At 47.3% G+C, this 25,741-nt stretch overlaps 1 long non-coding RNA gene across 1 annotated transcript; it reads right to left on the bottom strand.

Annotated features, from left to right (window-relative positions):
- Positions 1-652: 652 nt before the first annotated feature.
- On the bottom strand, positions 653-20,143 carry LOC144894273 (uncharacterized). The gene is made up of 4 exons (XR_013624955.1): positions 19,784-20,143; positions 19,498-19,644; positions 18,336-18,434; positions 653-1,139 (listed from the first exon to the last, which is right to left on the bottom strand). It is a non-coding gene; the product is annotated as an uncharacterized LOC144894273 (long non-coding RNA).
- Positions 20,144-25,741: the final 5,598 nt, after the last annotated feature.

The following is a 25,741-nucleotide window of genomic DNA, read 5'->3' as shown; positions in this document are numbered from 1 at the left end:
CATCCGGCGCGGGGCCGCGTATATCCGGCGGGGAATGACACGCCCTCCGCTCGTTAGCTCCGCCTCGTGGAATCGGCACGTTGCTTCTCATTGGGTGCGTGCGGGGGGGGTTACCGGCTCCGCCCCTGACGAGGAGCTGACAAGGAGCCCCTTCGTGGTAACCCCGTGGAGCGCATGGTCTGGAGCGCATTGTCTGGAGCGCATTGTCGATGGCGGCTAACCGAGCCGGTGGGAGGACGCACACTCCCCCCCGCGCAGCGCCCCTCTGTTGTTGTAGACGGGGAAGAAGATGGGAGGAGGTATGGGAAAGGTCCTAAACTCACTACTGGTGCCATATAATCACATTCTGGTGCAACGAAGAGTCATAATTAATGGAAACGAGGCCTTAACTGACATAGACTAAGAATAACTAGCAAGATGTCCGAAAGTGGTCTACGTGTGGTGCGGTGGACCTGGGCACGACATTTAATGGGGGAAAAAGGGGAAGGTCGGTTCTACAGAGTGTTGTTTACAGACAATGGGACTAGGGAATGGGGGATTGGGGATAGTTGGGGAGTATTGGGGAAATAGGGGGAATATTTACAAGCGGATATGGAGGCCAAATTCCATATTCGCAACAATATATATGTGTGTGTGTGCGTGTATGTGTATATATATATATATATATGTGTGTGTGTGTGCGTGTATGTGCATATATATATATATATATGTGTGTGTGTGCATGTGTGTGTGTATATGTGCATATATATGTGTGTATGTGTATGTGTATACATGTCTGTCGTGTACATGTGTGAGTGTGTGTGTACGTGTGTATGTGTGTGTATCTATATATATGTGTGTGTGTGTGTTTGTGTGTGTATTGTGAAACTGAATGTGCAGGTGCAGCATCTAACTCAATATGTAGAAATGTCACACACGTCCATGCCCGTGGGATTTCCACGGGTGACCCCATGAGTGATAATGTTTGTTGATCTTCACACATCATTGGCAAATGGGAATATTTTGGAGAATAAAATAACAGCAGGTGGTAACTTCATGTTATGGTGTGATCTTCATCGCTGTTGTTCTGCACAAGCTTCCTCACGTATCATCCGAAGGTACTTTGGTCGCTCTACCTCTTGATGTGGAATCCATTTATACTGAGAAAGGGAAGAGCAAACACGCAGTTATCGAGGCAGATGTTTTTTTTGTTTGTTTCTTTGTTGTTGTTTTTTTGCATACAATGTCGTGGCTCGTATAAGGGCTAACACATGGAACATATGATAAAGGGAGCAGGAGACAAGAGGGGGAGAGAGAGGGAAGCACAACAACAGCAGGGAACAGGGACATCAGGAGATCTGTGGAAGGGAGAGGGCTGGGGTGAGGTACACGGGATAAACAAGATGGATACTACGAGGACTTTTAGGAAGGAACACGGAATTTGACTCAGGTGGATTTGGAGTATTTTGACAGGGTAGAAAAGATCAAGGTTTTGGATGGGGGGAGATGAGAGATGGTGGTGAGCAGGTGTTTTGAAGACTTGAAGGGAGGAGTGGGATATATCCTTTTAATGAATATATTATATACTTAATATATCCTTTTAAATCATAAAATAAAAAGAAATGGTATTGACAAAATTATTAACACCCTCGACTTAATATTTGTTAGCACAGCCTTTGGACAAAATAACTGCAGTCAATCGCTTCCGATAGCCATGAATGAGCTTCCTCCACCTCCCTACTGGCAGTTTGGCCCACTGTTATTGTGCCAACTGCTCCAGTTCTCCCAGATTTGAAGGGTGCCTTCTCCCAACTGCTGTTTGCAGATCTCCCACAGGTGTTCAATGGGATTTCGATCTGGACTCATTGCTGGCCACTTCAGAACAGTCCAGCGTTTTGTCTTGAACCAATCCTGGGTGATTTTTGAAGTGTGTTTGGGGTCATTGTCCTGCTGCAAGACCCATTACCTTCGACGGAGACCCAGCTTTCTGACACTGGGTTGAACATTGCGCTCCAAAATGCCTTGGTAATCTCCTGATTTCATGATGCCATGTGATATGAAATTGTGGGTTGCATCTCCGAGCAGTGCCCTCCTCCCTGAATACATTACTGATGATGCAGTCCCTGAATCGACCGCGCATCTTGGAGACGCCTTAAACTACCTGTAAGCGAGGAGGGATTTTATTTCTGCTGTTGTTGGTCTCCAAGTTGGTAAGGACGCTAATGACATGCCTATGTACCCGACGTGAAGGCGTGGATGACCCAAAACAAACTTCAGCTGAACGATGCTAAAACAGAGTCTATGATTGTAAGATCGCACAGATGTCCTCTACAATGTTCACTTCCTACCACTGTTCATGTTGGTGAAACCGATGTAAACTTTGTTTCGTCGCCCAAGAACCTTGGTGTGGTTTTCGACTGTAACATGACATTTTCCAAGCAAGTACTTCAAACATGCAAATCAGCATACTTTCAGCTGCGAAAGATCGCATCCATTCGCCACTTTCTTACTCCTCAAGCTGCTCTAACTCTGGTCTGTGCCCTTGTCCTCTCAAGGCTAGACTATTGTAATTCTTTGTATGCTGGCTGCCCTCAGTTTCTCTTGGATAAGTTACAAAAGGTTCAAAACTCTGCCGCTCGTCTTGTCTGTAAGGCGAAGAAGTCTGACCATGTTACTCCGCTTCTTGAATCTTTACACTGGCTGCCTGTCTCTGCTCGTGTGCAATACAAAATTTGCACACTATGTTATAAATCATTGTGTGGAGCGGGACCTCACCATCTCTCCGATTTGCTCACTCTCTATGAACCTCGGCGACGGCTTCGTTCAAGCGACGACTAGAGTCCCTGTATAAAGAGAGTTGCGCCATGCGCTGACCCGAGATTTCTGGTCACGTGATTTCGTGGCGCCATTTTGTGTCTAACTTCACCGTGCGTGAACGTCAGCTTGGTACAGGAATGTTGTTTATTGCCAAACAAAATGACTGGTTGTTCTGCTTTTGGTTGTTCAAACCAATCTGGGAAATATAAGATGTATAGATTTCCAAGTGATAAAGTCAGAAGACAAATTTGGGAAGCGAAAGTCAGACGAAAGAGCTGGAAAGCGAGCGACTCCTCGAGACTCTGCCAGGTAGGCCCACGCCGCTTGATGATCGATGTTCAAAAGCAATTCTATCTGCTCGGTTTTTTTTTGGTTGTCTGTCCGTTGAAAACCCTTTTAAAGGGAAGTGATTTGTGTTTGTTTATAATCTTCAAGGAGCTGACCAAAAATGCATTTCTGTGGGAAGAACCCTGCTCAATTTTTTTCGGGTAGTCCTAGCGGACCGTATATTGTCATTGATTGATGAAATGTCCCGGTACAGTGACATTGCCTGGTCTGCGGTTGGGTAGTCTGCGGGCAATGTCACTGTACTTTTTCAGAGGGAATTAATTTTGATTTTATAGGGGTGGGAAACCCATGGTCCGTTTTGTTTTCAGTTGTCTGTCCGTCCATTCAAAACTTATTCCGAGGCAAGTTATTTTTTTGGTTTAAAATCTTTAGCCTAATCGGCAATCATAAAAGCAATTTTAGGGGGGGACCTGCTCAATTTTTTTGCGGGTTGTGCAGCCATCCATACGTCCAAAATTTGACGAGTTATTGTTTGCTTTGTACAGTGCTCATGCGTCTTGTGGCATATTTGCTCAAATATTTCCCACCCCGGGATTTATGGCCAAATTGTAGTGATGGAAGATTTTGCACATTGGACAATCCCTATATATTTAACCTGGTGACAGCTATCGTTCCCAAAACATACAATATTTCTAGGTGATTAATGCAGTAAAACAAGTGTATTTGTGTACCCACATTTAAAACTGGCTCAACTTTCAAAAGCTGTTATCCCTGTTTGATATCAATATACATGTGGTCGATAGAGCTAGCGATTTGTCTGCCCATCTTCCGGAAGATTGTCCATGTGATTTTCTGTTGTGGAAGTACTAGTACATGACAGCTCATTAAAATTAAACTGTGTTGTGTTAGAATAAAAATTTCAATAAATAAATACATCAAGGACACTCATTGTATGATTGCAGGAACATTTCGATGTGAATCAGTTTGAGAGGGGGCGAGCTGATGACAAAAAGAGGTTGAAGTGCTCTGCAGTTCCAACAATATTTAGCTACCGGAAACCCGTGAAGCTGCGCAACTCCCCAAGAAGCGTGGACCGTCCAGAACTGAGAGACTACATCTACCAAACTTGTCCGACCACACCTACTCCACTCATGAACGTATTGACTCCTCAAATGAATCTCAATGTAAGAATTGTTTTATTTATTACAAAATCATGGCAGGACATGTTCAATCAATGACATATTTTAAACGATTACAAAATGACAGGCATGTGCTTGTCTATATTTGTATAGCTCTTTGAACTATAATTGTACGTTCAGATTATGATGACTATCTTCCTGTTGCCATTTTCTTTTTACATTATTCTAAATATTTTGCAAAATTAAATTGTAAAAAAATTGTGTTATATTTAACATTAAGTATAAAATTATCTTTCCCGATTACATTTATCTACAGAATACTGAGCAATTGTACATACCAATTTTCCAGTTGGCCATTAATTGTATATGTGCTCTTTTGTAGCTGAGAGTGAACCTATGGAGTGAAGTTAGCTCTTATATGCATTGTTGGCTTGTAATATGCATTGCCATACCACTTTTAATATCACCACACAGCTCTTTTTCACGGCAATAGCTGAGTTTTTGACAAAACAAATATCACCTTTTTTTTTTTTTTTTTTTTTTTTTGTATACAACATCGAGGCTCGTGAAAGAGCGAACATTAATCACACAGAAAGACAAACCGACACATAAAACATATAACATAGGGAGCGGTAGACAAGATGGGGAGAGAGGGGGAAGGACACAAACACAACATTTGAGAGCAGGGACCGAGAGACATGGAGACATCGAGAGATCTGAGAGAGGGCGAGGGCTTTGGGGGGGGGGGGGCGTGGGAAGGGGGCGGTGGGAGAGGTATAAAACATATGGACACTGCCAAGACTTCCAGGAAAGAAGTTGGAATTTCAAACAAGGTGGATCTGGGGTGAATTAGCGGGGGTAGAAAAGATCAAGGTTTTGGATGGGGGAAGATAAGAGATGGTGGTGAACAGCTGTTTTAAAGACCTGGAGGGAGGAGTGGGATTGAAGGGAGTGAGGGAGTTTGTTCCAGAGGCGGGAGAAAAGAGGAATGAAAGAGTGAAGGTGAGCAGAGAGCCGAGATTTCGGCAGTTTAACCATCAGAGGGTTGCTGGCAGATCTTGTGCGACCTGTAGGAATATTTGGGGGACAGAGCACAGAGAGAGCTGGGGGTGCAAGGCCAGAGAGGAGTCGGTAGAAGACAGAAAGACCACCTACCTGCCTGCAGTGAGTGAGTGAAAGGCCCTCAGAGATAGCTTCATCACGGGAGATTCCAATAATTCTGAAAGCTTTGGTTTCAACAGCGTGAAGCCGAGCTAGGTGTGAGGCAGGAGCACCGGCCCATAGGGGAGAACAGTATTCCATTGAGCTGCGGATGAAAGCCTTGTATGTGGTGAGGAGCTCAGGTGTGCTGAGGAAGGACTTCGCACGACGGAGGATGCCCAGTCGGCGACTGGCTTTGGAGGCCAGCTTGGAAATGTGGTTTTCCCAAGAAAGATCATGGCAGATAGTGAGACCCAAAATCTTGAGCGACAGAACTTCTTGGAGAGGATTGTTGAGAAAGTAGATGGGAGGGTTGTCCAGTCGATCTTTTCGGAGAGACATAGTAAGAGTGTGAGATTTGTCAGGATTGAAAGACATGTTCCACTTGTTTGACCAGTCTGTGATTTTGTCCAGGTCTTCAGAGAGTGAGGAAGCAGCAGACTGCCGATCTGAGGGAAGAGGAATGGAGCGGCAGAGAGTGGAGTCATCAGCAAAGAGATAGAGAGGATTTTCGAGAGAGTCAGAGAGATCATTGATGAAGACCAGAAAAAGCACGGGGCCCAGAACACTGCCTTGGGGAACTCCAGCCTGAACAGGAAGAGGAGATGAGAGAAACCCATTCAGGGCCACACGTTGACGACGACTAGAGAGGAAGTCCGCCAGCCATGCGTGGAGATTTCCATGGATACCAAAGGAGGAGAGTTTGGTGAGCAGAGCGGGGTGCCAGACCGTGTCGAAGGCACGTGATATGTCGAGGGAGACAGCTCTAATTTCCTGTTTGGCATTGAGGACCTCCATCCATTGTTGAGACAGCAGAAGCAGCATGTCCAGAGTAGAGTGACCTGGTCTGAAACCAAATTGATGATCAGAGATCAAGCCATTGGAGAAGAGGAAAGATTTCATATCCGAAGCAATGATGGATTCCATGACTTTGCTGATAATTGGGAGAAGGCTGATTGGTCTGTAGTTGCTAGGATCTGTTTTTGCACCTTTTTTGTGCAAAGCGGTGATGTTGGCTGATTTCCAAGCAGATGGCAGTTGACCTTGAGCAAAAGAGAGGGTGAAGAGAACAGAGAGAGGGTGAGATAGAGCAGCAGAGCAGGATTTTAGGACCCGTGGGCTGATGCCGTCGGGTCCAGTTGCAGAATCAGAGTCGAGGGTTGACAGAAACTTTTCCACCTTGTCAGGAGGAAAGGACACGGAGTCCAGGAGCAGCAGGGTACGACTGGGTATGGTGGGTACAGAGAGGGATGGGTTTGGGACACAAGATTTAGAGGCAAACACAGAGTTGAGGCATTCAGCTTTTTCACGTGCGGAGTCAGCTGTGTAGCCGTTTGAGGTAAGGGAGGGGATGGAGGGGGAACAAACACCAGAAACGGATTTGACCAGACGCCACCAGGATTTGGAAGAGGGAGACAGATAAGAGAGTTCGGTCTTGAGAACGGAGAGATATTGTTTCCTGGCTCTCCTGAGGGTGGACACACACTTGTTTCGGGCTTTGTGAAAGGAAATGAGATTTCCTTCCGTTGGATTTGCTTTCCAGGAGACGAAGGCAAGTTGTTTCTGGGCAACAGCCTCACCACAAGATTCCGTGTACCATGGACGGGAGGAAGGGTATGACAATTGAAGACGAGATGGGATAAATCTGTGCATGAGAGAGAGCAATTTACTTTGGAAGAATTCCCAGGATGAGTTGATGTCAGAGGTGGTAGAGATGGGAGACCAGTCCAGATGATTGATGGCTGCTTGAAGACCGTGCCAGTTGGCCTGAGTGAAATGCCAGACTCGTCGACGCTGAGCAGGCTCCCTGAGGATGGTCAGAGAGATGTCCACTTTAACAAGGACATGATCAGATGATCCGATCGGAGCAGAAGAAGAGCAGCAGACATTTTCAGGGAAGTTAGTCATAACCAAGTCCAGAAGAGAAGATGTTCCGTTGACTGAGATCCGGGTTGGGAAATTGACAGATTGTGTCAGTCCCAGTGAGTCGCAGAAGTCCTTTGCTGAGGAGCCATGGCTGGTGAGAGAGGTACCCACACCCAGCCAACTGGCATGATGACAGTTGAAATCACCACATATGAGGAAGAGAGAGTTGGGATGAGTAGATAGAAGTTGGTCCATATCATCAGACAGCGAGATGTAGATGGAGTCATCACTGTTTGGAGGACGGTACAACACACATATGAACAAGAGGTGGGAGCGAAGGGGAAGCCGTAGCCAGAGGTATTCCTGGGGGTGAGGTGGAGAGAGTGCAGTGCAGGGCGAGTGAGGAAGATAGTTTTTGATAAAGATAGCAACCCCGCCTCCAGGACGAGGCTCAGGTCTATCATACCGGAGGAGGGAGTAGCCCGGGAGAGATACTATGGAATCGGAGACATCATAAAGGAGGAAAGTTTCTGTTAAGCAGATCACGTCTGGTTTGACAGAAGCAACCTGTATGGAGAGATCAGTTAAGTTTGAACGAAGGCCCCGGATGTTTGAGGTCCATACCGTTAATGAAGAGGAAGGGGGAGCATCAGATACAGAACAGGGGGGAGGAGGGGTAGGGTAAGATGTGGAAGAGGTGGAAGAGGTAGGGAGAGCTGTTGAAGGTGTGTCAGAGATTTCAGAATAGCTCGGAGAAAGGGAAGGATGGGGCGGACAAAAGGTTTGATGGTGATTGGGTGAGCCACAATGAGGTGTTATTTGAGGAGGGGGAAGAGCGAGGCAGAATGTTGGGGGAGATGGAGGTGAGAGTTTGAAGGGGGAAGAAGCGGGGAGGACGCTTTGAGGAGGGGGAGTGAGAGGGGGGAAATTGAGAAGCAATGAGGGTGGGGAGATTTGAAGGGGAGGGGTGAGGGGGGAGTTTGGGAGGGAAGGGACAAGGGGAGGGATTTGAAAGGGATGGGATATGGGGGAGATTTGGAGGGGAGGGGTGAGGCAGGAGTCTAGGAGGGGAGGGGCGAGGGGGCGTCTTGGCGGGGAGGGGTGAGGGGGTAGTTTAGGAGGGAGGGGGCAAGGGGGGAGATTTGAAAGGGATGGGTGATGGGGAAGATTTGGAGGGGAGGGGTGATGGGGAAGATTTGGAGGGGAGGGGTTATGGGGAAGATTTGGAGGGGAGGGGTGAGATTGGATTTTTGAAAGTGTACGATTTATGGGAAACGAACATTTATTGCAAAATGAGTTTCTTGTGACCTTCGAGTTAAAAATACGTTTAAGGACGCTGGATGGAGGATGGAGTGCAGGAGAGTTTAGGGAATGTAGAAAAAAGGCACTATAGGAGATGGATATTTTTTTTGGGATGAATTGATTTGGTGAGCAAGTCGAAAGCAGCCTTTTAAAGAAGAAGAAGAAAAAGGTGTTATAAAATATGACGGAATACATAACTTGAGGGGAAAGTGTAAACATTGAAGGTTAATGAGTGAAAACTATCTGGGGAAATGGGGGAGAAACACGTGGTCGAAGAACGAACGAACGAATAAGAATGAATAAACGAATGAGAACAGAGAAGGAAATGTTTTTTTTTGTTTTTTTTTTTAGTTGAGATTTACACAAGGAAGTAGGCTATGGGTGAAAAGACTGGGAATACAGAGAACGAAAGTTATTGGATCACAAAACGACGGTCCGCTGAGAGAAAAACAAAGCCTCAAGGTTGTACAGTGCACACTGTACAAGGCCTCAAGACACGACACGAATTAACACGATTTTCAATACAGGTATGAAAGATTTGCACCGAAAAATCTTCGTCGGGACACAATATACGTACAACACCATAAATAAATACAGTTTTAACGAAAATACAAATGGGAACAATCACTTAACTTCGATTTCAAATCGTTCGCGACGCGGCAAAGGCCTTGCTCGCGACACGGCAAACAGACGATCAATTTATGAAAGATAAACACCGAGAAACAACCAAAGTTGCACACAATAACTTCACACACCGAAAGATAAATACAGTTTCGACAAAATACAATTGTGAACAGACTTAACTTCGAAAAACGTGGAGACCGTGTGGAGCTTCGAAAATCCCTGCCGCCGTCTCCAAGATCTCGCGAGATCTCCAATATAGGATCTCCAATCCTATATTACCTGTATGTAATAATAAGACTAAATATGTGTAGTAAATTTATTTTTAGCAGGTTTAGAATATATCACCCCATATCGCGAATGTACATGTATATCTAATCCGACACACTTAGACACAAAATGGCGTCCAAATTTGAGTTGACACAACTCTCTATATACAGGGACTCTAGCGACGACTCTATGACCTTAGAGCCGCCGCGCACCAGCACCAAGTCTTTTGGCGAGAAATCCTTTTCCGTTGCTGCACCTCTGCTCTGGAATGACTTGCCTTCCTCTGTTCGACATGTTGACTCTCTTCCTGCCTTTAAAACCTCCCTCAAAACCTATCTGTTTCACGAGTCTTTCAAAGTCTAAGTCCTGTTTTCCCTTTGGTTTGAGGTGGGACAGAGATCGAGAGTATGTCTGTGTGCATGTGCGGGGGAGGGGGGAGAGGAGGAAGGGGAGTGCACACATCTGTGGGTTTTGAATGGGGAGGGAGAGGAATAGGGCAAGAGTGAAGGTGTGTCTTTGTGTGTGTATGTTTGTGTGTGTGTGTGTGCGGTGTGTGTGTGCGGTGTGTGTGCGTTTGCATGATAATGTAAAGCGCCATGAGCATAGTTTACTCTGCTTGATGGGGCTATATAAGACTCCTTTATTATTATTATTATTATTGTCTCTGCATTGCCTCAGCATTAATGAAGGTTGTCTGGGAATGTTTGCTTATTTGTGCCTTATATGCTTCCCTCCAGATGTGTTGCATTCGAGTGAATAAAAGCTCACGTTGGAGTTTGTTCTGTGGACATCCTTGATTTTCACCATACCATGCACACACTCAAGGCACCCAGTGCCAGAGGCAGCAGAGCAACCCCAAAACATCACTGAACCTCTTCTCTGTTTGACTGTAGGAATGAATGTATGATCGTTTTGTCAAGGCCATTTATAAAAAAAAAAAAAAAAAAACAACGCTCATTCATTCATGTCATTCATTCCTACAGTCAGTTTTCCTACATTCATTCCTACAATTCCTACATTCCTACATAGAGGTTCAGTGATGTTTGACTGCAGGGAAGGTGTTTTTTTCTTTGAAGGCTTCATTTTGTTTTCTGTAAACAAATGGAAAATTTTGTGTAAAAATGAAATGAAAACTTGTAAAAATGTAAAAATGAAAAAAATTAAATGAAAAAAATATATATATATATTCTGTAAAATTTTGGCTTTCCCAAAAAGTTCTAATTTGGTCTCATCTGTGCACAGGACATTATCCCAGAAGGATTTTTTTGACTTGTTCAAGTGTGTTTTGGCAAACTCCAGTCGGGCTTTCTTGTCTCTCTCTCAGCAGTGGGGTCCTCCTGGGTCTCCGACCATAGAACCCCCTTTCATTGAGTTGGCGACGGATGGTGCGAGTTGAAACTATCGCAACTTGTGTCTGAAGGTCAGCTTGAATCTGTTTGACAGTTGATCGAGGTGCTTTCTCCATCATTCGAACAATCCTTCGCTGCAATCTTCGATCAAAGTTTCTCTTGTGGCCACGTCCAGCGAGGTTGGCTACAATGCCATGGGCCTTAAACTTCCTGATAACATTGCGTATGGTGGACACATTAACATCAAGGTCTCTGGCGATGGACTTGTAGCCTTGAGATTGTCCATGCTTTGCTACAATCTTGTGTCTGACCTCCTCAGACAATTCTCTGGTATTATTTCTTTTCTCCATGCTCATCGCGGTACACACAGTGACACAAAACAGCAGAATGACTCCTTTTCTCTATTCAAACTAGTTTAATGAGTGATTCTTGTATTGCAGGTGAGTTCAGTTACTTTTTTAAAGGAATAATTAATACCATTGGTGAGTTCAATTCCAAAGTAAAGGAGAATCACCTCTTTGAAATCTAATTATTTCTAACAACCTCTAAAAGGCGCCAATAATATTGTCTGGGACATTTTAGGATTTCTGTGGGATAAGCTAAGATTTAGTAATTTTTTTCAGCTTTTTTTTTTGTTTTGTTCCATTGTAAACCAAAGAAATACATACTGTATGTAGATACCAAAAGATTTTTTAATTTCAACAATTTCCTGGACGAGATGTATTGGAATTTCACAAGTTAGGTGGTTTGAGACATTATTTGAAAAAAGTGCAAGGGTACCAATATTTTTGGTCACGACAGTATGATGAAAAGAGAGTTGGGATGAGTGGATAGAAGTTGGTCCATGTTGGCGGACAGCGAGATGTAAATGGAGTCATCACTGTTTGTTGGACGGTACAACACACATAAATAAGAGGTGGAAGTGGAGGGGAAGCCGTAGACAGAGGTACTCATGGGGATGTGGTGGAGTGAGGAAGAGAGCTGGAAGAAAGGGCAGGATGAGGAGGACCAAAGGCGAGGTGGTGATGTGATGAGGCACAGTGATGAATAATATGAGGTGGGGCAGAGGGAAGTAGAGGATCGGAGGTGGAGGAATGATTTGGAAGAGAGATGGTTGTATTTCATTAATTGCTCCTTTTGTACATCTTCAGTGTCAACCCCTTCCCTGTCTGTTCCCTCCTGTCCTACGAACCCTATCTCTTACCAGCATCCCACTCCATGTCCCCTCCCTCCACTCCCTCGTATCCCCATTCCATCACTATCTCCCCCCTACCTCTCCCTTTCAAAACCCTCCTCACTCTTCCCCTTCATTTCGCCCCCTCATCCCTCTCCCCCACACCCCTCCCCTTAATTTATACCGCTCTTCCCTCCCCTTCAAAACTATCGCCCCCACACCTCTCCCCTTCAAATCTCCACCCCCCCCCCCAACCCTCCCATTCAAATCTCCACCCTCTCCTTCAGAACTCCCCCATACCCCTCCCCTTCAAACTCCCCCTCACCCTCCCCTTAAAAAACTCCAACCTCACCCCGCCCCCTTCCCCTTAAACGCCCCCTTAAAAACTCCACTCTCACCCCTCCCCCTCCCCCTTCAACCCCCCCTTAACACCTCCCCTTAAAAACTCCACCCTCACCCCTCCCCCTTCCCTTCAAATCTCCCCTCTCACTCCTCCAATCCTCTTATTGTAGATAACATCTTATTGTAGATACAATATTGTAGATATTGTAAATCCTACACTTATTGTGTAGAAGTTTCCTCTTAACTCACCCACAAATCTGCCTCCTCCCACATTCATCCAATGCAAACTGGGGTTGTTGAGATTTTCAAGTCAGAGATACATTTGAAAACGTTAAAGGAGGGGTGATATAAAGGTGAGTTTAGAGATTGGAGAAGGGAAGAAATGTAAGAGATTTATTTTTTGAAATGGAATGATTGAAAGGGGGATTTGAAAACAGCCTTTGAAAAAGGAAGAAGAGTGAATTGCAATAAAAGGGATTAAACAACACGGAAGGAGGAAGGAGGAGGTATATATACTGAAACGCAAAAGAAACTTACCACCTTTGAAACCTTTAAATATCAACAATAACACTGCATGTAGTAAATGTGTGAAATTATTTGTGGACAATAGTGTCCTCACTGTCAGACAAAACGGTCATGGATGGTCACTTAATAATAATAATAATAATTCATTTATTTTGTATAGCGCTTTTCCAGAAGCCCAAAGGCGCTTTGACAGAGTGGCAAACATAATGCATAACAATACATGAAAACAACAATTGCAAAAAGACAAGAATCAATAGGGAAATATTTAAAGCAAAAGGAGGGAGAAGGAGAAGAGATAGTCAGGGGTTAAATGCTGTGGGTTGAATGTTGAATGCAGTGTTGAACAGGTGGGTCTTTAGTGATGTTTTGAATGTGGTGAGTGAGGAGGAGTCTCTGATGGTGTGAGGTAGTGAGTTCCAGAGGGTGGGAGCAGCGATGGAGAAGGCCCTGTCCCCCCAGGATCTGAATTTGGTCCGGATGGAGGGGGTCAGGAGGTTGGTACCAGCAGAGCGGAGGTTGCGGGTGGGAGTGTGTCTGGAGAGGAGGTCAGCCAGGTAGGATGGGGCCAGGTTATGGAGGGCTTTGTATGTCAAGAGGAGGATTTTGTACTGGATTCTCTGGGGGATGGGGAGCCAGTGAAGCTTGTAAAGGACGGGGGTGATGTGGTCACGGGTCCGGGAATGGGTGAGTAGACGGGCAGCGGAGTTCTGAATGTATTGGAGTTTATTGGTGATTTTTGAGGGTGAACCATAGAGGAGGCTATTGCAGTAGTCCAGACGGGAGGTGATGAAGGCGTGGATGAGGGTTTCTGCAGCCGTGGAGGAGAGGGATGAGCGGAGACGGGCAATGTTTTTCAGGTGAAAGAAGGCTGACTTTGTGATCTGTTTAGTGTATTTGTCGAAGGAAAGGGTTTGGTCAAAGATGACGCCAAGATTCCGGATGTGAGGGGAGGTGGATACTGGGATACCGTCGATGTTGAGGGCAAAGTTATGGGTGGATTTTGTGAGCGTTTTTGGGCCAATGATGATTATTTCAGATTTATCACAGTTAAGCTTGAGGAAGTTGATTTGAAGCCAGGATTTTATTTCAGTGATGCAGTTTGTCAGGATAGAGTGGGTGTCGGTGGAGACGGACTTGGTGGAGATGAAAAGCTGGATGTCATCGGCGAAGCAGTGGAATTGGAGACCATGACGGCGGATTAAGTGACCGAGCGGGGACAGGTAAAGGATGAAGAGGAGGGGGCCAAGAACTGAACCTTGGGGGACACCTTGGGGGAGGGGAGCAGTGGGGGATTTGCAGTTATTGATGGAGATGAACTGGCATCTGTCAGAGAGGTATGATTTAATCCAAGAGAGGGCAGTGCCGGTAACGTTAAAGGTGGATTCAAGTCGGGTGAGGAGGATAGTGTGATCGATGGTGTCAAAGGCAGCGCTGAGGTCGAGGAGGACGAGAATGTTGAGGTTGCCAGCGTCAGAGGAGAGGAGAAAGTCGTTGGTGATTTTGAGGAGAACAGTTTCAGTACTGTGGTTGGAGCGGAATCCGGATTGGAATGTTTCATACAGGTTATTGGCAGAGAGATGATGTTTGAGTTGAGTGGCTACAGCGCGTTCCAAAACTTTTGACAGAAAGGGTAGGTTGGAGATGGGTCTGAAGTTGTTTAGGGTGTCAGGGTTTAGACCAGGTTTTTTTAGAATGGGGGTAACAGCAGCAATTTTGAGGGAAGGTGGGACGATGCCTGTAGACAGGGAGGAGTTTATTGTTGCAATGATAAGTGGAGAGAGAGCAGGGAGGGAGGCTTTGACAAAGCTGGAGGGGATGGGGTCAAGAGTGCAGGTGGCAGTTTTCATTCCTATGAGGAGTTCAGAGAGGTCAGTAGGGGAGATTGGGGAGAACCGAGACAGGGGATGGCAGGACAAGGGGGGCAGGTGGTTGGAGGGGGAGCGGGTGCGGCGGTGGTCAAGCTGTTGTAGATGTTGTCAATTTTGCGTTGGAAGAAAGAGAGGAAGGAGATGCAGTTGTCTACTGTGAATGACTGGGTGGTGGTGTTCAGGGGGCGGAGGAGTTTGTTTATTGTCGAGAAGAGTGCTTTTGCGTTTCCGGAGCCAGAGTGGATAATTTGAGAGTAGTAGGCAGAGCGGGCGCGGGAGAGGGCATCTTTGTAGTGTTGTATGTGGTCCTTGTAGGCTTGGGAGTGAACTGTGAGACCCGTTTTATTGCGGAGTCTTTCAAGTTGGCGAGCACGAGTTTTCATCAGGTGGAGTTCAGGGCTAAACCAGGGAGCAGAATGGGTGAAAGAAACTGTTTTGGTTTTTACAGGTGCAAGCTGGTCAAGGCAGGAGGAGAGAGTGTGGTTGTAGTAGTCAGTGAGGTCGGAAGGGGTGTGGAGGTCAATGAAGGGAGAAGTGGACATTTTTTCAGAGAGGGTGGATGAGAATGAGGTAGGTGAAAGAGCGTTTAGCTTACGGAAGTTGATTGTGCGATAATGCCTTGGTGTTGGGGCGGGGATGTTGATGGTCAGAGTGATGGCTAAGTGGTCAGAGAGGGTGAGGTCGGAGCCATAGAGATGGTGCAAACTTAATCCAGTGGAGCAGACAAGGTCCAAAATGTGACCACGGATATGGGTAGGAAAGTCGACATGTTGAGTGAGGTTAAAGCAGGTGAGTAAATCAGTGAAGTCAGTGGTTATTGTGGAGTCAGTGGAGTCCATGTGGATATTGAAATCACCAAGGAGGAGGATTGAGGGGGAGAGGGAACATAGCTGGGTCAGAAAGTAGGAGAAGTCAGACAGGAATGATGGGTGTGGTTTGGGAGGGCGGTAGACGACAGCCATGACTGACTGCGTGTGACCAGAGAGTTTTAAAGCCAGGTGTTCAAATGATGGAGCAGTTGTAATGAATGATGGAGCACTTGAACCTTCAATGGTCACTTAATAGCACAGCTGTCGAACAGCCGTTTTGACTGTCAGTGATTAGCCAAGGGGTACGGGATGATTTTAATGAGCTGCACGTGATGTCTTGATATTGGCTTTAAAAAGGCCAGTGCAAAATGGGCATTTTGACCAAAAAATTTGACCATTTTGACCAACTTCAAAAAGACCGAAAACGCAAAAGAAACTTATCACTTGTTTGAAATGTAATAAAATTGTAACAGTTCAAAATAAAACAAACCAACAATTGCTAATTGAAACATTGGCATTTTATTGATGACATGTCAAGTTTTTGACCAAGATACACCATCTCATCAGTTTGTTCTACAGTACAGAACAGCACAGGGTGCAATGTCAGTCCCCTTTCAATAGCGTGTGTGGCCACCATTGTTTTGGATACAGGCAGTGCATCGTCGGCGTATACTGCCTACCAGTCTTTGGATGGATTGCTGCTGGATTCTGTCCCACTCAGTCCTCAATGTCTGAAGCAGCTCTGCCCATGTCCTGGCCCTGCCAACTACGCGTCTCCCAAGCTCATCCCACAGGTGCTCTATGGGATTCAGGTCAGGGGAGAACGCAGGCCACTGCATGGTGTTGATGTTCTCGCCTTGGAGAAATGCAGTGGTAAAGCGAGCAGCATGGGGACGAGCGTTGTCATGCTGAAAGGTTCTCAGTTCTGGGTGGTCTAGCAGGAATGGCAGCAGATGAGGTCGCAGGATGTTATCCACATACCGCTGGGTGTTAAGATTCCCATCCACAACCACCAGTGGCGTCCTGTACCGGCCTGATATGGCGGCCCACACCATCACACTTGGGCCACCCCACCTGTTGGCTTGACGCACGCAACAATCGGCATATCGCTCGCCAGTTCTTCTCCAGACACGCTCACGCCCATCAGGACTGTCCACACAGAACCTTGACTCATCGCCGAAAGCGACCTCGTTCCACTGCGCCAAGGTCCACCGCTGATGCTGCTGGCACCATCTCTGTTGGTTGCGGCGATGGGCAGCCATCATCACGGGGCCTCTGTATGGTCTTCTGGCAGTCAGACCATAGTCATGCAGTCGTCTTCGTGCAGTATCATTGGAGATCCGTGGTTTGCATGCCCCGGAGTTTCTGCCGCAGTGCGGGATGCTGGACGGAATCGATCCCGCAGGTGACTTCGGACCATCTGCCTGTCCTGCCTTGCAGTGGTGACTCTTGGCCTCCCTGATCGAGGTCTGTCATCTGCAGAGTTGTGGAGGGTGTCTCTGTCCACCAGGGCCGATATCGTCTGGTGTGAACAGCCAAGGCGACGTGCCACCTCACGGTAGCTCGGTCTGCCTTGCAGCATGCCCAGGGCACGCTGCCGTTTATCCCTTGACAATCGTGGCATGTTGATTGAAATGCCCATTTTGCACTGGCCTTTTTAAAGCCAATATCAAGACATCACGTGCAGCTCATTAAAATCATCCCGTACCCCTTGGCTAATCACTGACAGTCAAAACGGCTGTTCAACAGCTGTGCTATGAAGTGACCATTGAAGGTTCAAGTGACCATCCGTGACCGTTTTGTCTGACAGTGAGGACACTATTGTCCACAAATAAGTTCACACATTTACTACACGCAGTGTTATTGTTGATATTTAAAGGTTTCAAAGGTGGTAAGTTTCTTTTGCGTTTTCGGTCTTTTTGAAGTTGGTCAAAATGGTCAAATTTTTTGGTCAAAATGCCCATTTTGCACTGGCCTTTTTAAAGCCAATATCAAGACATCACGTGCAGCTCATTAAAATCATCCCGTACCCCTTGGCTAATCACTGACAGTCAAAACGGCTGTTCAACAGCTGTGCTATGAAGTGACCATTGAAGGTTCAAGTGACCATCTGTGACCGTTTTGTCTGACAGTGAGGACACTATTGTCCACAAATAAGTTCACACATTTACTACACGCAGTGTTATTGTTGATATTTAAAGGTTTCCAAGGTGGTAAGTTTCTTTTGCGTTTCAGTATATAAGCACTTTCTTAGTACGGGAGGAGTGATTCCTTTTTTCTTTGAAGGTTAAGTGAAAACAGATTTGAGTAAAAAAGAGAAAGGTTGAAAGCGATCGTGAAAGAGTCTGGTGATGCACTTCACAAAAAGAATGGGGATAGAAAGGTGACATCGTCCGGAGAAGGAGGAAAAGATGGAGGATGGGAGGATGGGAGGGGCGAGACAACACGTGCTGTAAAAGGTTGGGAGAAGGAAAAGGTGAAAATAAAAGGGAGTGCAGAGAAAGGACGATCTTGGACACACAACGACTAATGAGGGAACCGGGTAGGCCTCAAAAAACACGGTACGAAAAATCCGACTAATCCTCCAAGCTCACAGTAAACACATAAACAGCAAAATAAACAGCAGAAAAATCGACAAAGCGATCGCGAGAACTCTGAGGATACTGGAGGAGTCCAAAGATCAGCACGACCGAGCTCAAGGAACCGGAACGTTGGTTGGTGGTTTGAACTTTGAGACAGGTATTAATTGTGAATTGGCACACCTGAGTAAGATGAAAATTACTTACGATGCGAAGATCTATCAGATCCTGGAGCATTAAATGGATGCGTGTCGATATTTTCCACTCCTTCAATAATTTCTCCAGAAATGTGAAATAACCATTCATCTGTCGAAACACAAAAATATGTTTCTCAGTCAGTAAAACTAGAACGGCATTCAGTAGAGAGCATACCTCGGCCTGGTTGGCCACATCACTCAATGGTGAAGAATCACTAAAGAAATTAAATAATTCTCATATCGGAATCCATATTCAGATCTTCACCAAAATTAAATCGATTCTTCCTTGTCGGACACCCAACCGGTCCACCAAGTTTCGTCCAAATCCGTCCACAACTTTTTGAGATATCCCGCAATGTATCGTTTTTGGCCCAAAATACCAATGGTGAAGAATAACTTTAAAATTCTAGTAGCCGGATCCGAATCCGGATCTTCACCAAAATCTAATCATTTCGTCCTTGTGGCATATGCTACATCCCTGTCAAATTTTGTCCGAATCCATCCACAACTTTTTGAGATATTTTGTTCACAAACAAACAAACAAATGAAAAATCACTCATTGAGCGACACTTGACAAAACAGAACAAAGTAAAATGGCACTCGGTAGAGCATCCTTTTGACCTCAAAAATAATTCGTGGTTGAATTCAGTGACCTGATATTGAAATCGTCTTCAAAGTTTAAGTTAATCGGATGAAAATTGACAATTTTAGAAATTCGGGCCTTTGTTGACCTTTTGGCCTATGTTGACATTTGGTCGATGTTGATCTCAAAAAGAGTTGGTGGTTGAATTCAGTTAGCTGATGTGAAAATCCTATTCAAATTTCATGTCAATCGGATGAAAATTGAGGATTTTAGAAATTTGAAAAAAAGTGGTTGACCTTTGGCCTATGTTGACCCTTTGGCCTATGCTGATCTTAAAAATAGTTGGTGGTTGAATTGAGTTAGTTGATATGTAAATCCTATTCAAATTTCAAGTGAATCGGATGAAAATTGAGGATTTTAGAAATTTGAAATTGTTGTTGACCGTTGGCCTATGTTGACCTTTTGGGCTATGCTGATCTCAAAATTAGTTGGTGGTTGAATTCAGTAATCCGATATGAAAATCACATTCATATTCCAAGTCAATCGGATGAAAAGTGAGGATTTTAGAAATTTGAAAAAAGTGGTTGACCTTTGGCCTATGTTGACCTTTTGGCCGACGCTGATCTCAAAATAGTTGGTGGTTCAATTCAGTTAGATGATATGTAAATCCTCTTCAAATTTCAACTTCATCCCAGCAGTTATCTTTACTTTGAAAATCCGTCTTGAGCTGCGTCACCTGCCAATGATTAAAACACATCAGCAATCATCGCACATCGAGGGAAACATTATCTTATGCTCTTTAGTATCTGTTATTCTGTGGTCAAAGGTCAGACAGTGTGGAGCAAGTCCCACATTGTTCGATAACGGTTGCTTACTTGTTGACGGTACTCAACATCCTGTTGCTCCTGCTTGGTTCGCTGTTCCTGGAGCTGCTGTTCCAATTCAGAATATTTGCTCTCCAGGCTCTCCAGGCCCCGGATGTTTGAGGTCCATATCGTTAATGAGGAGAGAGGGGGAGCATCGGGTGCAGGAGAGGGGAGGGGAGGAGGAGGTAGGAAGAGCAGTTGATAGTGTGTCAGAGATTACAGAAGAGTTCCAAGAAAGGGAAGGATGAGGATGAAAGGTTTGATGGTGATGGGATGAGGCACAGTGAGGGGTTCTTTGAGGGGACAGAAGGTTGGGGGAGGTGGAGGTATGAGATAGAAGGGAGATGAAGTCGGGATGAGGCAGCTTTGAGGAGGAGGGAGGGGGGAGAATTGGAGAGGGATGGTACGGGGGGAGGGGAGATTTGAAGGGGAGGGGTTGGGGGGAGTTTTGAAGGGGAGGGGTTAGGGGGCAGTTTCGGAGGGGAGGGGCAAGGGGGGACTTTAGAAGAGGAGGGTCAAGGGGGGAGATTTGCAGGGGAGGGGCGAGGGGGGAGTTTAGACCGTGGATGATTCATGAAAGACGAACATTTATTACAAATTGGTTTATTTGTGATTTCCGCGTCAGCGATCCGTTTAAGAACGACAGAGGAGGGGTGGAACGAATGTGAATTTAGAGCTTGGAGTGATTTGGAATCATAAGAGTGTAGCGGTTACCGCTGGATGCACACAATCGCCTTGCACCGGCCAGAACACGGCCAGACGCGCCTCTCCCGGGCATGCCCGGACTCACTGTTCCCGGGCATGCCCGAACCTCCCGGGCACGCCTAGTCTCGTCTTTCCCGGGCATGCCCGCTCTCGCCTTTCCAGGGCTCGCCCAGAGCGTCCGGGCATGCCCGCTATCGCCTTTTCAGGGCTCGCCCAGAGCGTCCGGGCATGCCCGCTATCGCCTTTCCAGGGCTCACCCAGAGCGTCCGGGCATGCCCGCTATCGCCTTTCCAGGGCTCGCCCAGAGCGCCCGGGCACGCCCAGCCTCGACTTGCCAGGCCGCAGCCAAACACGCCCGGGCAGGTCCAGACTCGCCTTTCCAAGGCTCGCCCTTGACACCCGGGCATGCCCGGTATAGCTTTTGCCGGGCAAACTTCCCGACATAAATGTGTATATATTGTTACAGACGCGGTTGTGGATGTTGGTTTACCGAGCGGTTTGGTATGACCGCGCCTGCACGTTTACCCGATTATACTCGAACGTTGACTAAGTCGCGCTACGCTAAATCAATTGAGGAAAAGGACACAACGGCTAGGTTAAAATGACACGACACCAAGGGTTCAGTTCTCAAGACCTCCGGAGGAGGTTATAATATTGCGGAAGGTCAGATTACAGGGATGAGAGAGACAGCATAGTAAGGTAGGCACTTAATTACGGTCTTATAATAGCCCCGACAGACGACAGATAAACAGGACAAAACTGACTCACACGGGGATTGATGGCAAGGAAAGCGGGTAGTCGATGGCTCAAGGTGCACCTTGGCTCAGGGATAGGGTACAGTACGGTCCAGTAGATGCAGGGAGGTCACAGCGCTCGGAGGTCGCGACTGGTTCTTTCCTCTTCAAGCTCGGGGCGCATCTCACGTCACGTCCGGTAAGTCGCTGCGTATATCCGGCAGGGAGTGACACGCCCTCGGCTAGTTAGCTCCGCCCCAGATGGAATCGGTCCGCCCTTCTTATTGGGTGCGGGGGGGGGGGGGGTTACTGGCTCCGCCCCTGACGAGGAGCTGACAGCCAGCCCCTTCGTGGTAACCCCGTGGAGCGCATGGGCAATGGCGGCTAACCACGCCGGTGTGAGGACGCACACTCCCCGCACGCCGTGCCGCGCCCCTCTGTTGTTGTAGTTGTTGTTGTAGTTGTTGTTGTTGTTGTAGTTGTTGTTTCATGGGGAAGATGGGAGGAGGTGTGGGGAGGTCCTAAACTCACTACTGGTGCCATACAATCACATTCTGGTGCAACGAAGAGTCAGAATTAATGGAAACGAGTCCTTAACTGACATAGACTAAGAATAACTAGCAAGATGTCCGAAAGTTGTCTACGTGAGATGCGGTGGACCTGGGTACGACATTTAATGGGGGAAAAAGGGGAAGGTCGGTTCTACAGAGTGTTGTTTACAGACAATGGGACTAGGGAATGGGGGATTGGGGATAGTTGGGGAGTATTGGGGAAATAGGGGAATATTTACAAGCGGATATGGAGGCCAAATGCCATATCCACAACATTGCACCCTTCTCTACCCTCGGGGCGTCCCGACCCGATAAATATTTACCTATTTTAGTGTGGCACTCAGATGTAGTTCCCTCTACTATTAACTCTACCCTGAGTGTGACAGTTTTACGGATATTCACAAATGAGTAAATATGTCCCCCTGCGACGTTGCACCCTTCTCCTCACAGAAACACACCCACAGGATAACCGAATTGCGGAAAGAATTCGCAAACTAAACATACAGCCGGTAGGGAGCATTATTTACAAGACTACGCTGATATTTACACGACGATCCAGGACCTGTTTTTGGAGGAACACATGCAGATGTTATGCATAGAGAGAGAGCACGCATGCCAGCATCGATACACCAACCCACGAGTGCTCTGTGGCCTTACGGCCTTTAATAATGTGCAGAGCACCCCTTCCAAGCACCAAAAGCACCACCCCATCACACAGTCAGCACCATCCGGTGCAGTCACCATTGTTCAATGAATAAAAATAAATTCAACAACCCCTAACCCTGCAGGTGTCTCTTGCTCTTCGTGTGGTGCACTTGGCCTTCTGGCTTCTTTCAAAAATAAAGAAAGGCGCCAACCGCGTCCATTTCTGTATTGTGGCCTTCAGGGGGCCAACTATAAGTGGTTCACCTGTTTGGCATAGGTGCCACGTTGACCCATAGGTCCATCCACGGGTGGTGCTTGGCCGCAAAAGAACTGCGGTCCATTGTGGGTGGCCACCAAAATTGCGGTCCATATGGTGTATCGATCCAGGCAGCAAGCAGCGAAAGTGCAGGCCCACAACTGCGTAGCCAGCACCTCTCTCTCCTCTCTCTCTACCCCAAAGCCAGATCCTCGGAGGTGGGAGACAAAAGAAGAAGACAAGTGAGTAAGGTGGTAAGGGCGCAAAAGTGCACGCAATATAAGATGATGCACACTGGGGGCACATGGGAACCAGGTGAGACAGGTACGTTCCTACCGTACGCCCCCCCCCCCCCCACCAGGTAACCTACATGGCCCCTCCCTTACCCCTTACTGTATCCACAAAACACAACACTACCCATAAACATCTACTTTACAAATCAACAAACGTCCCTACTGTCTTCCCCGTTCCTCCCATATACCAAATTCGTCTTCTCTCCCTCCTAACCAATCAAATTTGCCATTTTCAACTCTCATCAAAATTTGCCATCTCCAACTGAACATCAAAATTTGCCATTACCAATTCATCATCAGTCCCTCTTAAGGAGGGAGAGATGGAATCACCCCAATGTCTCATCCACGTCGTGATGCGTCTCACAAATCCTCACAGCAATTCTCATTTCTGCAACACAAACAAAGAAAACACAGGTGTGGAGTCATCATCATCACCACAGGTAAGTGGCTGCGTATGGTGCGACAGGCTCTTCAATCCTAACTATTTCCTAAATGACTTTAACAACTTTACACTACCCGGGGTCTTTCCCTGCCAATCCATTGGCCCTCTTACACGATGGGTTCTAAAAACCAATGCCCATTGACCAAACTGTGGTGCTTTTCAATTTGGGGTCTCACTCCCCCGATTCATCTCCCGGTGCCCTCGCACAATTTCTGGGCTGTGGCGTGTACCTCTCCCAGCGGGTCTACCCACCTGCACACCTCCACCACTGCAGTTGCCTCTGAGCTTACCTGCTCCTTACCCTAACCTAACTACCTGGGGAAGGCCCTCTGGCGCTCTCCCCACTCGGTGCCCTCTCTGGCACTGGGCTGCCCGATCCACACCCGGGATCCTCAGGCACCCACTCACAACTACCGGCTCCCAGAGCCCACCTGCGGCCTCACCTGGCCGACATCCTCACAGTGGTGGAGTGCCCAACCAACTACACACACTAACAGGCTACACGCCCAGCCATTTCCACAACACTAATGCACCCATCCAAATACCATTCTGTCACCCGCACCACAGATGCCAATATCCAACCACAATTTACCTGTACCCTCTACCTAACACTTACACTACCCGCCCCGGATACTCGTGAAAGGGGTCCACTCTTCCCCCATCCACACCTTCGCACCATGCACACCACTCCGTACCACTTACTCCAACTCTCTCCACACACCTGTACCTGCACACCTGTGCTCTCACACCTGGTGCCACCTGCACCCTTCTCTCCCCAAGCGCATTCGCACTGATCCACACACTCATTACTCACACACTGCTCCACACACCTGTCCAGTTGCACACCTGTGCAATCACACCTGTTCAATTCTCACACGCACGGCATCATCTCAGCTAACTACTCCCCTCTGAAACTTGCGCTTCCCAGTCGTCCCTTTAAACTATTGCGCTCCCTCGTCATTATCATCCACACTAAACTACCTGCGTCCCCACTACAGGTATCAGTCACTAACTAAACTTAACGTTACCTAATGTCATCTTCGCTAGATCCCTATCCATATAACCTAACCCACCCGGGCTAGTTTTCACTGCCATACACCCCATAAGCTATTGCTCCTTTGCCCCCACTGTGAGGGATGGTGGATTTGCCATCCCACCACCTCGGGGGTCTCTCTATCAATTTTGCTCGTCCAAATTCCAACCAATTCAAAAATTTTCCATTTGCTGCCAATTCTATTCACTTTTCTAAATTTCGTTTCAAATCACTACCATCATCATCCGTCTACTTATTACATCCTCTCGGTGCGCCAATTCACATCTACAGCCCGGCTTCGTAAAGCCAAGCCATGAATGCGGGTTGTTTGGTGCCAGCGGCTGGATACGTCCCGCATTCGGTGCAGGGAAGGAGGTTTACCCGGGCCGAGATCCCACGCACCATCTCGGCACGGAGCCATCCCATGGCTCGATCTCGACCTGCCGGAATGCCTCAACAAAAAGTGGTCGCCATGACGACCCTTCCTATCCAGCCGCCCGCTCCGCCTAGTGGAGCACGGACGCGGCCGTTCAAAGCGAGGCCCAGCACGCACCGAGGGCCCGATTCGGCTAAAAGTCGTTCTAACCTCTAACCCGGTTACCTTCGATGCCTCACCTGCATGCTTACACCCCGCAGCCCGTTCCTTGCTCACCCATCCAGCCGTTTCCATGCTCCTCGTACCTTTCCTTACACACCCAGGTACCCTCATTCCACTCACAGCCTTGGTCACACACCTGACCACCGAACACTTTGGCACACATTCGCTGGTTGCACACCTCACCAACACACCTCTTCGCGCCCCCTCCTCAGTCACCTCCTCTGTGACAATCACAGGTGTGCTCTCATTCGCACACCTAACCACATGCCTCACCACCAACTCCAGCGTGCATTCCCACTCACGCTCTACCATTCCAGGTGTGCATCCTTCCATCCTAGGTGTACATCCTCGCTCACCTGTCACAACCAACTCACTCTCCTTGTCACTCTCACTACTCTCACCTCCATTCTTGACAGCGCACTCACCCTTACTCTTGACAGCGCACTCTTTCCTCATGCGCCCGTCCGTTACACACCTTTCTCGCGCACACTCTCCCGTTACACACCTTTCTCGCGCACACTCTCCCGTTACACCCTCTGTAACACTCACCACACCGCGCTTCCATGTGCTCCCTTGCACACACGCTACGACCGACTCACTCTCGCCAGCACCCTCACTCCTTGGCATGCACTTTTTCCTCACACACCCCAGAGTCGGACTTTCTTGCACACCTCCTTTTTCGCACACCAGACCTGTCGCACACTTCACCA

The sequence above is a fragment of the Myxine glutinosa genome, chromosome 11 (assembly GCF_964187855.1).
Source record: "Myxine glutinosa chromosome 11, kmMyxGlut1.1, whole genome shotgun sequence".
Taxonomy (NCBI): Eukaryota; Metazoa; Chordata; class Myxini; order Myxiniformes; family Myxinidae; genus Myxine; species Myxine glutinosa.
This window is presented reverse-complemented; position numbering and strand designations above follow the sequence as displayed.